At 43.3% G+C, this 17,705-nt stretch overlaps 1 pseudogene; it reads left to right on the forward strand.

The window, feature by feature from the left end:
- The first annotated feature begins 3,077 nt into the window (after nt 1-3,077).
- LOC138595081 (protein NLRC3-like) lies at nt 3,078-16,987 on the forward strand (annotated as a pseudogene).
- The last annotated feature ends 718 nt before the right edge of the window (nt 16,988-17,705 follow it).

The following is a 17,705-nucleotide window of genomic DNA, read 5'->3' on the forward strand; positions in this document are numbered from 1 at the left end:
CTAACTAAACCTAACGCTGAGGAGGCGTGTGCTCCTCACTTCTCCCTCCAGCTCGTCTTTGCTGGGTTCTTGAGTGAGGCCAATTAATGTGGCAAGCTGTCAAAGAAGTGATGACACTCGACAGGCATGACGTGTTTCATGACGTGTTCTCTCCTTGATTGGCAGACCAATCCATGCTATTGGCTATCAGCAACGATTTGGGCACGAGGGACGTTATTAATGACGTAGCGACCAAAATGATCGATCATTACCGAATGACATCATCTTTTACAAGCTTTATAAACCGCTACAATCAATGTATTTGCAGTGGGGACGTACGGAGTTAGACAATAGCTCCTCAAGAGCTCCTCAAAATGCCCTGTCTCAAAAGGTATGCAAGGGAGAGAGAGTGAGGGGAGGAAGTCCCCTAATTATTGATCGCAGAGGGTAAAGTTCTCTTAAAGAAATAAAAATTCTTGGTCTTCAAATTACTTGGGCGGCCGTTAATATACCTGGGCGACTTGCCCAAGTATAGTGAATGTGTGGGAAACACTGAAGACAGATTACTGGTTCTTAGTGGGATGGCTGACAGTAAGAAGATGAACGGGCCCTCGCACCCGTGGCCATGTTGGGGCGTGTCATGAGGTAGCCTTGGGGAATGCTGCAACAGCAGGGTGTGAATGAGCCACAGCATGTGCTGCAGCCAGGGGCTGTGCACCAGTAGGCGGTGCCATCAGCAGCACCCAAATTTATATTTAGACCTGTTCAGGCCGAGGCTATAATCATGCATGTGAAATCTGAAGCCGATTGAACATTGTATGTGAGAGGTAGTACTGGCTCTTACCAGTAGGTAGTGCTAAGAGTATGAGCGAAAGATTAATATGCAGATGTGTTCAGGGCAGTACCCTCATGAAACCTGTGAAATTTGGAGGAGATTGGACAATGCATCTGAGAGTTGATTCCAGCTCTCACCAGTGGGTGGCGCTATAGCACTGGCAAAAGAAGGAGTGTGTAGATCTGTTCGGGGCGGTACTCTTATCAAGCATGTGAAAATTGGTGCTGATATGAGGAAGTACAGCCGAGTTATCACAGCTTAAATGTTATGGCGAGGCATCACGGCGAAGGTTATATTCGCCACGCCACCAGGGTCACGACCTCTGTTTAAACCTCACGGAGTTCCTCACAGACCTTAATGAAGGTCTTAAATTTTAGGTTTTGAATTTTAGGTTAATATGTCTTACCACCTTGGAAGAGGGGTTTGTAGAGTAAAACATGTCACTTCCTGTTTCCAGTTGGGGGCGCTAGGCCTGATGGGAAATATTGTCCTGTAATTGTGTTCAGGCTGGGACTCTTGTCATACATGTGAAATATGAAGAAGATAGAAGACTGTATGTGAGAGTTACAGTGATTTTTAATTTTTGGCATTTTACCCAAAAAACATCAGATTTTGACCCCCGCCAAGGCCACGCCCATTCTCTTTTAATCTTTTTTAATCTTCAATGCGTTGTCTATACACTGACCGAATCTGAAAGGGTGAGAGGAAGTGTCTGGGAGGAGTTCGTTAAAGTACGCACCCTGTAAATGGCCAAAAATAGGCTTTATTTTGAAAATCAATTAAAAATGGCTGACTTCCCATTTGGGTTTGAGGTATGGCTTCAAGAGGCTTTTTAGTGCGTCTTGGCCTGTTTAATATGCATACCAAATTTCATACACCTAGGTGAAAGTAACCTCTATGGGGAGGCGTTTTTTAAAATTTCTAGGGGGCACTATGGAGCCATTTTGCTCCACCTATATGCGAGAGCCTTATCAAATGTCAATTTTCGCCACTTTTGATGTGTGTGCCCACTTTCATGAGTTTTGGGGCATGTTAAAGCCGCCAAATGCGATTCATTTTGGACGAGAAAGAATAATAAACATAGCAGATCCAATAGGGTCCTCGCACCACTTGGTGCTCGGGCCCTAATAATTAGCACATAAATAGTGTTTTCAGTCCGTTGTTCCGCGATGTCTTTTGCACAAACATGGATGGATCCTTTGATGAGTTGTCCGCAGATTCAGGCTGATCTTCAGTGGCAGTCAAGGGAAACCCAGCCGAAGTCATACAAGAGCAGGGCATTAGTTTTCAGTCTTGTTGACAGACGAAATGTTGCTGTAAATTCCTCCCTTCTGCAGGATAAGTGAGACACTGTTGGTGTTGGTGACTTTAATCCTGAAAGTGGTCATGGTTATGTTGCAGGGACTCCCTGGGGGACTGTAGGAAACAGGTCCCCTCCAATGGAAGAGAGTTTGAGTTCAAGCTTGATCCCACACTGAGGTGAGATCTGCAGGACTTGGTTTTTCTTTGTTCAGTCCGGAGTTCTTCCTTGTAGGTCATTGTTTGTTTTAACAAATAGTGAGGTCCCGACACAATAGCACATCTAACAGATTTTAAGTACCTTTTATGATAAATATCTATTTATCAATTTTAAGAAATGCTGTCATCCATCTAAACAGCGCTAGCCATGCCCCTTCTCTCAGTTCTTCAGTATATGTGTCTATCAAGCTGCTCTTGGTGGTGAGATAAGAAACCTTTGCGTATGTGTAACCTTTGCGTAACATGCTCTCTCACTCTTTCGGTGAATTTGGGTTTCCCTTTATCTAAACGTATGTCTGTGTACTGTGCTGCTGTAGTTCCTTGTAGAAGAATGGGGACATCTAGTGGAAAGACCGCAGAACACCAGCTGCACTCACTGAGTTTCTGTCCCCAGGGTGGACTGCTTTGATTCTTCGTGATGGACCAAAACAAGGCATCCTTTCACATTCATCCGATAATTATTTTCATTATCAACTTGGTTTAAGTTTTTGGGGGGGACTTGATGTGGACTGGAAATTAATTCTGCAGTTCAGCTGACCTAACATTCTTTTTGGATCTATAACTGTCGTTTCTTCTTCTACTGAGCAGTCTGTCACTTGTTATTTTTGTAAATTTGGTGTCCGAAAGCTTCAGTCAGAGTCAGTTAGAGCTCTGTATATTTGTCATGTGACTATGAAGAACGATGATAAATGTGAGAGCTCTGACAGCATGTTATGTGTTGTGTGTTGAGGTTTTGAGCTCTGCTATGGATCAGTGTGAGGAGACAGAGGAGGGAGTCCCCCCCTCTAAGACCGCTGTGTGTGGAGAACATGAAGCTCAGAGGTGAGAGGATGATCTCTAACTGTCCATGACTCTTCTCAAATCACTCCACCATCACTGTTCACAGTCAAAGCTCATTTTTTGTTGTGTTGAAGCTCTTCTGGCCCTGGACCCACCTGTGTGTTAATTAAAAGTGACCGCTCCATTGATCTACCGTTTGATTTTAAAGGAGAACTTCCTTTAGAGACTCTGTAAGTCAAAGTCCCTTTTCTTGTTTTATTTTTTAATAATTCAAATAATACTATTCTTTACTTCCTCTCATAGCGTCATATATTTGCACAGGGAAACAGTTTAAAACAGATGTAATGGTGAATTTCACATTTCAACATCATTTTGTGCGAGTCAGTATTTGTGCTTTTTTAATAGCTACAAGTAGGGCGGCACGATATTGTAAAAGAAATGATAATGCAAAGTTTTTGTTGTGATATATATATATGTATATGTATATTCAGGTGTAGCCACTAAAAGTGAACACTTCACTTGTTAGCACCGGGACGAGGTGCCGATGATAACAGGAATACACTCACTTATATGCCACCTCGTGTAATGCAGCATGTGCCTCGATCTGTGACGGCAGCAGCGTCCTGTGCATGTTTACATTTTACAGGCAGGTGACACAGACTCTGCAGCTCAGCGGTCAGTTCACTCTGTGTTCTGATTAACGCCGGGGACACACCGGATGCCGAAGCGCTGTGAAGCGGCGCGCAACGAAGATCGCGCGCGAGCCGGAGCACTTCCGTTCACACCAGACGCGCATTTCCGCGCTGGTCGACAAGCGCCTCTGCTCCTCAGCTGTCTTTACTCACATGAGTGTGACATCAATGTATCTGTGTGTGTGTGTGTGTGTGTGTGTCTATGTCTGTGTGTCTGTGTGTATCTTCGTCTCTCTCGCGCTCTGTTTAGATACTGACAAATATATAAAAGCACACAAATATTACATCGCATTTGTCAATCGCGGTGTTTTATTTTGAAAATTGTTTTAATTTTGAAAATTGACCGGATTCTCTCGTTGTTTCATGTGTGACTTCCTGCCAGGATTGACGCGATCGCTCGCGGCTCGCGCAAAAAAATATACCAGACGCCGAAACGATCGCCGCAGGGCGCGCGCCGGCCGCGGAGGTGCGCGCCGCGGCGCGTCTGGTGTGAACGACACGATCGGTTAACATGGGCGCCGAAAGGAAACGGGCTCCGCTCCGCGGCTATTCGCGGCGCTTCGGCGTCCGGTGTGTTCCCGGTGTAAGACCTGCACTAATGTGAAATCAGACAGACTTTTCCTGTAGATAAGTAATAGGAAACAAGAAACTGGTTAGTTTTCATTTTGCACACCAAGCAGCAATAAAGTAGCAGCTTGACATGTTCCACTTAGTTTGCTTCACTATTGCACGTCCTGCAATGTGCACATGTGCAATAGTCACATCGCAGGAATGTGATTGTTAAACAATAACTCGTGCAGCCCTAGTTACAAGCAATATAAGACAAGAAAGTAGGTTAATTACTGAGGAAGTCTTTGTGACCAGTATTTTTATGTAATGAGCTCAGGAATTCTGTCAAAATTAAACCATCCAACAACAAATAAAACACAACGTTAACCATTCATGTGCACAGTGTTTGATGCTCTGGTTGCCATGGTTACAAAGCAAGCCACAGTGAAGAGCTGAAATAGTTAAACTCAAATAGTTTCTTTTGTGTAACGTTTAACCATGAATATACAGTTGAAGGTTTGAGAGGTTTGTTGGTTTGTCTGTTTTTCTATCAGTGTTCCCCAGCAGGGCCAGACTCTCCTGTACCAAGCTGTGTGTCCATGAAGAGTGACCAGTCCAAGAATGAACCTTTCACATTCAAGAATGAACACCACTCTGCTGAAGAAAGGTTGGACTTTAAACCAGTTTGTTATTTTGAAAAGTTATCCCACAAACGGATCTACTAATTATTACATTATTATTTACATCTAATTTGGTTTCATCATACAGACACCTTTGACACAAATGACAATTACCAGCTTCTTCACCTAAAGGTCCTTGAAATCTCTCAACATGTCCTGAAATGTGTCTGTTTTGAATCATGATACTTCCTGTTTTCTCCCTAGAGAGCAGCAAAGGCCAGAGCTTCCCAGTGATCCGTCTGTCCAGCATCATCAAACACACCTGCACTCCATATTTAAGGTGTGAAAATGTCCAACAACAACTTTTACCAAAGCTCCAAATGAAATAATATATAGTTTTGTTTTACTCTTTGTCAGCTTCTTGAGGAAAACATTATCACTTTTGTGAGGGACGAGCTGAAGAAGTTTCAAAACGTCCTGAATCCAGATTTCTCAGAATGTGTAGAAAGGCAAAACGAGGAGGAGGAGGTGGTAAATGGAAAGGAGGAAGACCAGAGAAGGTGCAGCAGAGCAGCATTTCTAAAGATCACACTGCACTTTCTGAGGACAATGAAGCAGGAGGAGCTGGCCGACTGTCTGCAGAGTGGTAAGAGGCTTTTCAATATTTTCTCATACTGACATTATCATCCAATCACTGATTTGTTGTGTTTCTTTCAGGTACAGTTGCTGATGTTTGTCGACATCAGTTCAAATCTAATCTAAAGAAGTTTCCCTTTGTGTTTGAGGGAATTGCTGAAGCAGGAAACCCAACCCTTTTAAATCACATTTACACAGAGCTCTACATCACAGAGGGAGGGACTGGAGAGGTCAATGATGAACATGAGGTCAGACAGATCGAAGCAGCATCCAGGAAACCAGACAGACCAGAAACAACCATCAGACAAGAAGACATCTTTAAAGCCTCACCTGGAAGAGATGGACCAATCAGAACAGTGATGACAAAGGGAGTGGCTGGCATTGGGAAAACAGTCTTAACACAGAAGTTCACTCTGGACTGGGCTGAAGACAAAGCCAACCAGGACATACAGTTCATGTTTCCCTTCACCTTCAGAGAGCTGAATGTGCTGAAAGAGAAGAAGTTCAGCTTGGTGGAACTTGTTCATCACTTCTTCACTGAAACCAAAGAAGCAGGAATCTGCAGCTTTGAAGAGTTCCAGGTTGTGTTCATCTTTGACGGTCTGGATGAGTGTCGACTTCCTCTGGACTTCCACAACAATGAGATCCTGACTGATGTCACAGAGTCCAGCTCAGTGGATGTGCTGCTGACAAACCTCATCAGGGGGAAACTGCTTCCCTCTGCTCGCCTCTGGATAACCACACGACCTGCAGCAGCCAATCAGATCCCTCCTGAGTGTGTTGACGTGGTGACAGAGGTCAGAGGGTTCACTGACCCTCAGAGGGAGGAGTACTTCAGGAAGAGATTCAGAGATGAGCAGCAGGTCAGCAGAATCATCTCCCACATCAAGACATCCCGAAGCCTCCACATCATGTGCCACATCCCAGTCTTCTGCTGGATCACTGCTACAGTTCTGGAGGATGTGTTGAAGACCAGAGAGGGAGGAGAGCTGCCCAAGACACTGACTGAGATGTACATCCACTTCCTGGTGGTTCAGACCAAACTGAAGAACATCAAGTATGAAGGAGGAGCTGAGACAGATTCACACTGGAATCCAGAGAGCAGGAAGATGATTGTGTCTCTGGGAAAACTGGCTTTTGAGCAGCTGCAGAAAGGAAACCTGATCTTCTATGAATCAGACCTGACAGAGTGTGGCATCGATATCAGAGCAGCCTCAGTGTACTCAGGAGTGTTCACACAGGTCTTTATAGAGGAGAGAGGACTGTACCAGGACAAGGTGTTCTGCTTCGTGCATCTAAGCGTTCAGGAGTTTCTGGCTGCTCTTCATGTCCATCTGACATTCATCAACTCTGGTGTCAACCTGCTTTCAGAGGAACCATCAAGTTACTCTAAACTAGATTAAAAAAAATCTATCTTCTATCAGAGTGCTGTAAACAAAGCTTTGCAGAGTCAAAATGGACACTTAGATTTGTTCCTTCGCTTCCTTATGGGTCTTTCTCTGCAGATCAATCAGACTCTCCTTCGAGGTCTGCTGACACACACAGGAAGTACCACACAAACTAATCAGGAAACAGTTGACTTCATCCAGAGAGAATCATCAATCTGTTCCACTGTCTGAATGAGTTGAATGACCGTTCTTTAGTGGATGAGATTCAGAAGTACCTCAGACCAGGAAGTCTCTCCACAGGTAAACTGTCTCCTGCTCAGTGGTCAGCTCTGGCCTTCATCTTACTGTCATCAGAAAAAGATCTGGACGTGTTTGACCTGAAGAAGTACTCTGCTTCAGAGGAGGTTCTCCTGAGGCTGCTGCCAGTGGTCAAAGCCTCCAACAAAGCTCTGTAGGTAGACAGGGAACTGCAAGTAGTAATTGTATCATGTGAAGCGTTGTTCCCAACTAGTCAGTCATATAATAGACCAATGATATAGTTGATCAATTGAAAAACATGTCAAATTGTTTTTGTGTAATTTGTGTAAATCATTGATAGGTGTGGCAATGGTGTGTAATATTTTAAACTTTTAATTATTAGTTAGATCCAAATAATGTACATAATAAAAAAAACACTTCTTCTGTTGCATGAGACGCCAAGGTTTTTTGTTTGAAGTCATTAAGGCAACCTTTGAAGCGTGCTGTTTTCACAAAGACGACTAAGACAGTGTCATTGTTTGTCTTTATCATTAACTCTCCTTCAGGCTGAGTGGCTGTAATCTGTCGGAGAGAAGCTGTGAAGCTCTGTCCTCAGTTCTCAGCTCCGAATCATCCAATCTGAGAGAGCTGGAACTGAGTAACAACGACCTCCAGGATTCAGGAGTGAAGCTGCTGTGTGGTGCACTAGAGAGTCCACATTGTACACTGGAGATTCTCAGGTCAGGATAGATACCATTTAACCTATAAATATTTAAATATTGCTTGATAACCAAGTAAATGTCTTAAAAAAATAACATCTTTAGGTTTTCAAAACCACAGCAGTATAATTTTTTTCTCAATGACAGTAGCCTCTTTGAGAAGATTTCATAATGTAATATAAAGGTAAAGTTCAACAATTATTAAGGGCACTGAAATATTTGTTTATTAAAAGTGGACCAAGAAAAAAAAAAGGCGGAGTTTAAAGAGACCGACCCACAGAGAAGTATCATATGATGATGACTATAAACTGTTGAAGGGTCTTTCATGTCATTGTTTTGATTTGGTCTCAGTGCCTTCAGATGGTCAAAAAATGTTAAACATATCATATATTGTCATGAGGTGAAGACGGTTCCTGATTTTTAAAAGGATGGATGGATGAATCGATGTATATATACACTGAACAAAAATATAAACGCAACACTTTTGTTTTTGCTCCCATTTTTCATGAGCTGAACTCAAAGATCTAAGACTTTTTCTATGAACACAAAAGGCCTATTTCTCTCTAAATCTGTGTTAGTGAGCACTTCTCCTTTGCCGAGATAATCCATCCACCTCACAGGTGTGGCATCTCAAGATGCTGATTAGACAGCATGATTATTGCACAGGTGTGCCTTAGGCTGGCCACAATAAAAGGCCACTCTAATATGTGCAGTTTTATCACACAGCACAATGCCACAGATGTCGCAAGCTTTGGGGGAGCGTGCGATTGGCATGCTGACTGCAGGAATGTCCACCAGAGCTGTTGCCCATGAATTGAATGTTCATTTCTCTACCATAAGCCGTCTCCAAAGGCGTTTCAGAGAATTTGGCAGTACATCCAACCGGCGTCACAACCGCAGACCACGTGTAACCACACCCGCCCAGGACCTCCACATCCAGCATCTTCACCTCCAAGATCATTTGAGACCAGCCACCCAGACAGCTGCTGCAACAATCAGTTTGCATAACCAAAGAATTTCTGCACAAACTGTCAGAAAGCGTCTCAGGGCAGCTCATCTGCATGCTCGTCGTCCTCATCGGGGTCTCCACCTGACTGCAGTTCGTCGTCGTTAACGACTTGAGTGGGCAAATGCTCACATTCGATGGCGTCTGGCACTTTGGAGAGGTGTTCTCTTCACGGATGAATCCCAGTTTTCACTATACAGGGCAGATGGCAGACAGCGTGTATGGCGTCGTGTGGGTGAGCGGTTTGCTGATGTCAACGGTGTGAATCGAGTGGCCCATGGTGGCGGTGGGGTTATGGTATGGGCAGGCGTATGTTATGGACGACGAACACAGGTGCATTTTATTGATGGCATTTTGAATGCACAGAGACACCGTGACGAGATCCTGAGGCCCATTGTTGTGCCATTCATCCACGACCATCACCTCATGTTGCAGCATGATAATGCACGGCCCCATGTTGCAAGGATCTGTACACAATTCCTGGAGGCTGAAAACATCCCAGTTCTTGCATGGCCAGCACACTCACCGGACATGTCACCCATTGAGCATGTTTGGGATGCTCTGGATCGGCGTATACGACAGCGTGTTCCAGTTCCTGCCAACATCCAGCAGCTTGGCAGCCAGTGAAGAGGAGTGGACCAACATCCACAGGCCACAATCAACAACCTGGTCAACTCTATGTGAAGGAGATGTGTTGCACTGCGTGAGGCAAATGGTGGTGACACCAGATACTGACTGGTTTTCTTACACCCCCGGACCCCCCCAATACAGTAAAACTGCACATATTAGAGTGGCCTTTTATTGTGGCCAGCCTTAGGCACACCTGTGCAACTATCATGCTGTCTAATCAGCATCTTGAGATGCCACACCTGTGAGGTGGATGGATTATCTCGGCAAAGGAGAAGTGCTCACTAACACAGATTTAGAGAGAAATAGGCCTTTTGTGTTCATAGAAAAAGTCTTAGATCTTTGAGTTCAGCTCATGAAAAATGGGAGCAAAAACAAAAGTGTTGCGTTTATATTTTTGTTCAGTGTAGATATAAAGATATACTTTATTGATCCCAAACTGGGACATTGTGGTGGTACAGCAGCTTGACATCAGAGCAAAAGATACAGCACCTGAACTTCATCACTTTGTCTGATACTCTGTAATTGACATGTGGATGTGACTGTTTCTTTGTCCAGGCTTTCAGGCTGTCTGATCACAGATGAAGGCTGTACTTCCCTGGCCTCCGCTCTGAGGGCCAACCCATCCTATCTGAGAGAGCTGGACCTGAGCTACAATCATCCAGGAGACTCAGGGGAGAAGCTTCTTTCTGCTGTACTAAATGATCCACTCTTCAGACTTGATACTCTCAGGTATGAACAGTCAAAATTAGCTCTCGGTCTCTCTGTCACACTCACAACCTGAAGACAATTCTGTTCCAGTTCTGTACCAGCAGCACTGCTTTTAACAGTAAGGATAGTAAATGATAATTCTCAAGATCCACTTGGGACCTGGCATAAGAACAGGTCCAAGCAGAAGTGGGCCACCAGCACTACAGTATTCCAGGCAGAATGCTCTCTCAAGACAAGGGACATCATTGAGTACTCATGCATCTAAAGGCAAGGCCTATGAACTTAACATTTCCAGCCGCAGGGCTCAGCTCTTGCCGCAACCTGCAGGAGGGGTCTGTCTATTGTGCACGTTCCTAAGTTAGAGTGGTCTTTCTCCGGTCCTGATTGTAAATCTGTCCTGGGAGATTTGGGAGATTTTAACTACTGTAAATTGAGGTAAGGTAAGCTCTAAGCCATTTATGTGACCAAAATGTTACTTTGTCTTCTTTGCTTCAATAACATCCATAATCCCGGTCCTCTGTCAGTCAAAGAAGCACACATATCAGCTAAAAATGTTAGGTACAAAAACTATGTCCAAGTGTGGTCAAAGAATGCTATCTAGTGTCTACAAGGCAGTTTGGAGTTTACAGACTGGACCTGAGGCCTGGATTTGACTGGTTATAAAGGCCAACACACAAAACCAATGCTGAAAAAGAGTGCTGCACTGGGTCAAAAAAACTGGTGTAGATGATTTTGTAGTGAAAAATAAGGACCAGGTGTTATTCAAGGATAGGGTAGGTAATGAATAAAGACAAAGAAAAAAATGACTGTCCAGCAATCTGACGGTAAATAAATCCAAGGTGTGGAGAGGCAGTCAACAGGCTTCCGACGCACTCTGGTGTGGAATAAAAATCCTTTATTGTAACATGGATAGGTCAAGTCAACGCGTTTCAACTCTCTCTGAGTCCTCCTGAGTCTTCATCAGGACATAAATTTAAAAAAAATTAAAAAGTGACTTAACATAAGAAATGAAAAGGCTAACTGACAATAAGAAACTGTCAAATGAGAGAAAACACCATATGGCAAAGAAAAGAAGGTATAAAACATGAATGTATCCAAAAGTCACAAAAATAAAAAAAATCTCATATGGGCAAAGGTCAACCAAACTAAACAATTAAATGAACACACGAGTAAATTAAATGACGAAACCAGAGTGGATAAATGTGACCCTGAAAAATGTAATGAAAACTTACAGAAGGGTAAGAGTAAAGAAACACAATATAAGAATAATCTATAAACTATGCTGGAAATATATAACAATCTAACACAGATCAAAATGGAAATATAACGATTTGACACTGATAGAAATGCAAGTAGAAGACATTTTATCATAGCTATAAAAATCAAGGTAGAGTAAGGACTAATGAAGAGAATGAAAGTAAAGATATACTGAAACAGCGCAAACCCCCCCTGTGCCTATAAAGATGCAGTTTAGTGCTGTATCCAAAAACTTCACTTAAAATGTCAGATTAAAAACATCACAGGGCGAAAAATCTATCTCCTCATTGTGGGCCGGGAAGAACATGGCCTTGAGGGTGTCGTTCCAAAAAGTCTCACGTTGGAGGAGGCGTTTCAGCCTGTCACCGACTCTGACACTACTAGGGATTACTTCAATGGCCATGACTTTTAGAGTGCCTGGATTGTACTGACCAACAGTCTTGTAGTGCTGTGCCATGGGGTAGTTGGGGTTTTGTGTCCTGATGGCATACTTATGCTCAGCCACTCGCGTAACTTTTGTTTCGTGTGTCCGATGTAGAAGCAGCCACATTCACATTCAAGTCTGTGGACGACAAAAGCAGTCTTGCAGTTGGCAAAATTTCTGACTCTGATTGTCTTCTGGCTGAAAACATTCATAAAAGTGTTTTCTCTGCTGATGTTGCTGCAGTGGTTGCAGGAGCCACATCTGTAGGTGCCAGTGGGTTTTGGAAACCAAGTGGTAGGTTTGGGAAGGGGTAGGTGACTTCTCACCAGGCTGAACATAACCTTTTTAAAAGAGGAGCAGAGGACAGTCGCTCAGGGTGAAGCAAATCAAATCTGTTGGTGTCAGTCCGGGGGTGGGAGATAGGTTTACATAGGAAGTAAACTCCAGTTTCCAGATAGGATACTCTCCAGGTCTCTAAGACCATGTATTTCTGTTCTTCTGATTATTATCAAAGTAACAGTTTCATGAAAGGAGGGCTGAGAAGAAGCCGCAGAAAGCAAGAAGACCAGGCACCAACAACTTTTCCAGGACTGCCAAGAAAGAGGGTGGAGAATATAACTTCTATTTACTGTGAATCAATCAATCAATCAATCAATCAATCAATTCATTTTTATTTTTCTACTGCCAAAGCATAACAAAAGTTCTTTTAGGACACTTTCAAAGAGCAGGTCTAGATCGTCCACTTTGTTTTATTGTTATGGATGTAGAATAACAATAAAACAAAGATGACCACCCAAAGGTTTTCAGAAGCCATGGAAAGAGCTTCCCTTTGGCTCTGGCATTAAAGGTCACTTGGCCACCACTGCTGGCCCACTTACTCAAGAGTTTTATGGATAAGGATCAGAACACTGGATACTATCTGATGACTTCTTTCCCGCGCCAAGGTTAAACCCCTTTTCTAATGGTTGTAAAATTACATCATTAGCCCTATTTGCACAGGACTAGTATTACCTGGGGACCTCTAGTAATTTCTCGGCACGGATCTCGTCATGCCTTGCCAATATCTCTAAATGGATGAAAGAACGCCACCTTCAGCTCAACCTATCCAAGACTGAGCTCCCTATCATCCCAGCCAGTCCCTCTATGCAACCACAGATCAACATCCAGCTTGGACAAACTGAACTCTTCCTGCATGCACATTCAAACCTCTGCAGATGATCCAGAACGCAGCAGCGCGACTGGTCTTCAATCAACCCAAAACGACACGTCACCCCACTGCTCCTATCCCTCCACTGCTCATATCCCTCCACTGGCTCCCAGTTGCCGCTCGCATCAAATTCAAACCCTGACGCTCGCTTACAAAACAACAAAAACAGCTCCTGCCTACCTGAACGCCCTCATCCTGGTCTACACTCCGTCCCGCCCACTACGCTCTGCCAATGAAAGGCCCCTGGTGCTCCCATCACAACAGGGCCCTAAGTCGCTAACTAGACTCTTCTCCTCTGTCGCCCCCCGGTGGTGGAACGAGCTACCAATCTCCATTCGGTCTGCAGAGTCCCTTTCACCTTTAAGAAGAAGCTAAAGACCCAGCTCTTTATGACCTCTGACCTTCATGATACTGATGCCATTGATTGATGATGATGACATTGAGGATGTAGTTTATGCTGACTAGGACTTTCATGATGATGATGATGACTATACTGATCTTGATGATGTTGCTGATGATTATTTAAAAAAATTAAAAATAAAAAAAACGCCCTAACCACTGCCTGTTGGCACCAGTGTCCGATTGCACTTGAAACTGTTGAAGCTGTTTGTTGGCACTTCCTGACTTCGTTCCCTCCTGTCTCGATCGTTGCTTGTGTTGTATTAACTCTCAGATGTACATCGCTTTGGATTTTGTAACATTGTAGGTCATCTGTGATCTTAATCCTGTAAGAATTGGTAAAGTAAAAATAAAAAAAGTAAAAATTCCAGCTCAAATTACCCACTATATTTTGGCAAACACAGAGGTCATCAGATAATATTAGTCCTGTGCGAATCTGCATCTCTGTAATTTGGGGTCAAATAATTTTTTTATTTTTGTTATCTCCGCGTCAACAATTATGGAATCTGCGGCAAATGTGCTACATGAAACACAGACTATCTGTCCACAGGCTGTCCATCATTTTAACAGATTAGGATCCTAAGGGCGATCCACCAAACCACTTAATAATTCTCACACACCACTGTCAATAACCACACACTACACAATCTAAGGCACATGGTCTAAAGCATATGGCACTAGGTGATTTAGGATGTGTCCAACCCACTTAAGCGGTGCACAATCTAGGTGCAAAGTGAGGTGCAGCCTGCAAAGTGAGGCACAAGGCACAAAGAGGTTGGCTTAAGTCCCTTGATTATTTATGGGTGTGTTTTTGGCGTAACATGAATCAAACAAAGAGCGTCAGCTGTCATTCCCTTTAAGAGGCAGGCATGTCGCTTACACAGCAGATTTCAGCCTTTGTTCTTATATAAACCTGGCTTAAGCCAGCATATTCAATTTAGTTCCTTTCACTGTGCCCCTGTACATGCAGAACACACACAGGTCACTGTATGATACATGTCGATGCACGGATTGATGTTAAAACCACTGAAGCGATCCCACTGCCCAACAGAAAGAAAAATGAAGAGAGTTGCTGTGAACATTTAAACACAAGGTATAGGTCAGGATCAGACAGGATCTTCTGTTTATTAAGGCTCAGTGTGCTGACCATCAAAGAAAGGTTGGCTGTAAATGTTTATTTACTTCTTGCGGCTGCTGGATCACATGGCTGAATTCTCCAGTGTGCGCGTAATCAATGGACAGAGTATTAATATCTGTGGGCACAATTGTCAGTGTCACAGGTAGTTATGTCTGAACATTATAATACATTTACCAATTATTTCCGCGTGAGTGTGTGTCTGTTTTTGTGAGTATCAGAGAGCACACATGATGGAGAGCTTTGGGCCGGTCTCGGGCTGGAATTTTTGGCCCGTGTGGCGCTTGAGCAGGAATCTCCCTGAGGTGAAGCAGGCGTGTGAGACAGCAAGTGTGGTGTATCTGATCGAGCGTTCGATGCTCGACTATATTAGCCTGCGGCACTCCAGGTGCTGTGATTGATTGCTCATGCTTGTTTGGTTGTTGCTGAGCTGCCACTAAAGAAAGCACGTGAAGTTACCTCGCCTCCGTGTGTATTATTTATTAATATAGTTATAGAGACCCACGGCCCGGTCTGAGTCTGACATACAGTCAGACAATATAAAGAACCACAACAGCAAGTAGCTTGTCCACATCTTCTGGCATCACCAGAGCGGCACCAAACCTTGCCATTATTATTATTATTATTATTATTATTATTATTACTTGCAGTACTTATTACTTACAGTGGTGCAGCTGTCACGATGGAAGAATGCTAAGTATGGTGTTGACATGAAAAGTAACCGCAGTCGGTGTCTGTTCATCTTTTCTCTACATGCTCTGCATAATACGTAATCTTTAAGATTTTGGTTCATATGAAATGTTATTGTGTGATCGAGTTGTTTTTAAAATTAGATACTATTTAATAGGTCATGTCTCGTTATCATTAGAAACATTTAAATGTAGGGTAATTTTTACGACCCTGTCCGTCAAAATGCTCCATACCTGCATCTCCCACAGAACACAGGCTGACTACCTCTAATTCCATCCAAGAAAGCCAAAACAATTCAGTGAAGGAAATAACCAAGTAGCCCTAGATGAATGATTTTGAGTTTCCACAAAGTAAAATCGACTTCACCAACAACTTGGCCAAAGTACTCCTTGGAACATTGCAAAAGAATGCACACATATCAGATTAGAAAGCAGCTCTCTTGGCCAGGACACTCTTGAAAAAGAGATTTTAAATCTCAAGAGGCTCAAGAAACTTTTTTCGAGCTGGTGAAGGACAAGAGGGTGCTTTGTCCCCATTGGGCTCCATACAGATCAGCCAGTTCCACACCTTCTCCTGGCTCAGCGTAGAGAGTAAGACTTTATCTATACTTGCAAGAAGGCTAAGCACATGACCATGAACAGATTCCTTTCTCCTCTGTTGTAAAGGAGTACAAAGTTCCAAAGTGCAGACTCTCCAACCTTAGAGAGAAGAAAACCATCACTGATTATGAAGTTTTCGAAGGTTCATTTGACTCCGTTTCTTCCTCCAGGGTGGATCACGGTGGAGAGCAGTGGCTGAAACCTGGTCCGGGAAAGTGTAAGTGTGTGGTCAATTTGATATAAAACAAGGCCGCATGTGTTGAAGTTGTTTTGATTAAATAACCATTCAGTCTGTTAATAAAGCCACAAATAAAAACCACCAGGTGTGTTAGATAAACTGCTGCTGTACTGTGTCTTGTCCTCTCCATCAGACACCTGTGAACTCAAGCTGGACACAAACACAGTGAACAGGAACCTCAAACTGTCTGACAACAACAGGAAGGTGACACACGTTGAGGAGGAGCAGCCATATCCTGATCATCCAGAGAGGTTTGAATACAGTCAGCTTATGTGCAGAACTGGTCTGACTGGTCGCTGTTTCTGGGAGGTCAAGTGGAGTGCAGATGTGGATGTATCAGTGAGTTACAGAGGGATCATGAGGAGAGGAGAAAAATCTGAATGCAGGTTTGGATGGAATAAACGGTCCTGGAGTCTGATCTGTTCTGATGAACACGGTTATATAGCCTGTCACAATAACGCAAGAGTAGTCCTTGACTCCTCCTCTGTCTCTCACAGAGTAGCAGTGTATGTGGACTGTCCTGCTGGCACTCTGTCCTTCTACAGAGTCTCCTCTGACACGCTGATCCACCTCCACACCTTCAGCACCACCTTCACTGAACCGCTCTATCCTAGCTTCTGGTTAATGTCTGGTTCCTCTGTGACTGTGTCTTCACTGAAGGAGGGAGATGTTGTGAAGGTTCGCAGACATCCAGATCATGGTAGTTCAAAGTTCCTCCAAAGGTCTAACGGAGTAAGTTGAAGTCCTTGAAAATGCAGGAGGGGATTCTCCTCTTAAGAAACAGTCACACAAACTTGTTAGTCAGTCATAAGTTAAAGATTGTGGGTTTAGCTTTTCTGTGTCTCTAAATCTGAATGTTTTTTCTTCTATGAATTTGCTTTAACTGTTCTTAGAGAATTTTGATTCAGGGACATCGTATAAAGTTTGAAATAAGTCTAATTTAAGTCATTTCCACAGTAAATATATATGATCTGATAGAAGTGTGAGTTTTGGGATCTAAGACTCATGTTGGTTCGACAGTGTGACGTTTATTTCTGTGTCAAGCAAGTGATCGTTAGCTTTGTTAGCTGTCATCATGTGAGGCTGCATGGCTTTATATACTGCTCAAAGGTCTTCGAGCGTATGTAAAGCCGCTGCGACTGTAATGATAACAGATGTGTTTTTATGTATCATGATGTGGATTAAGAGATATCCTGCATGGAATGATTCAAGTCATGTTTTTAATAAAGAGTGTTTAAAACATGCTTTTCATTTGATTCACTTGATTAGGAGGATGAGCACAGGTAGATCTGACTCTAAGTACACCTGAGCATTCCATTCATTATCGCTATTGTTGCACTCTTACACTCCTTACTGTGATGAAGTGGCTATTAGACATGTAACACCAGGATGATGGGGATTGTTTTCAGGCAGCTACCACGAAGGTTCACCTGTCTCTTATTTATGAAGACAAAACTGT

The sequence above is a fragment of the Semicossyphus pulcher genome, unplaced genomic scaffold (genome assembly GCF_022749685.1).
Source record: "Semicossyphus pulcher isolate SPU_LCO1_2020_fin unplaced genomic scaffold, fSemPul1.0.p SCAF_17, whole genome shotgun sequence".
NCBI classification, from domain to species: Eukaryota; Metazoa; Chordata; class Actinopteri; order Labriformes; family Labridae; genus Semicossyphus; species Semicossyphus pulcher.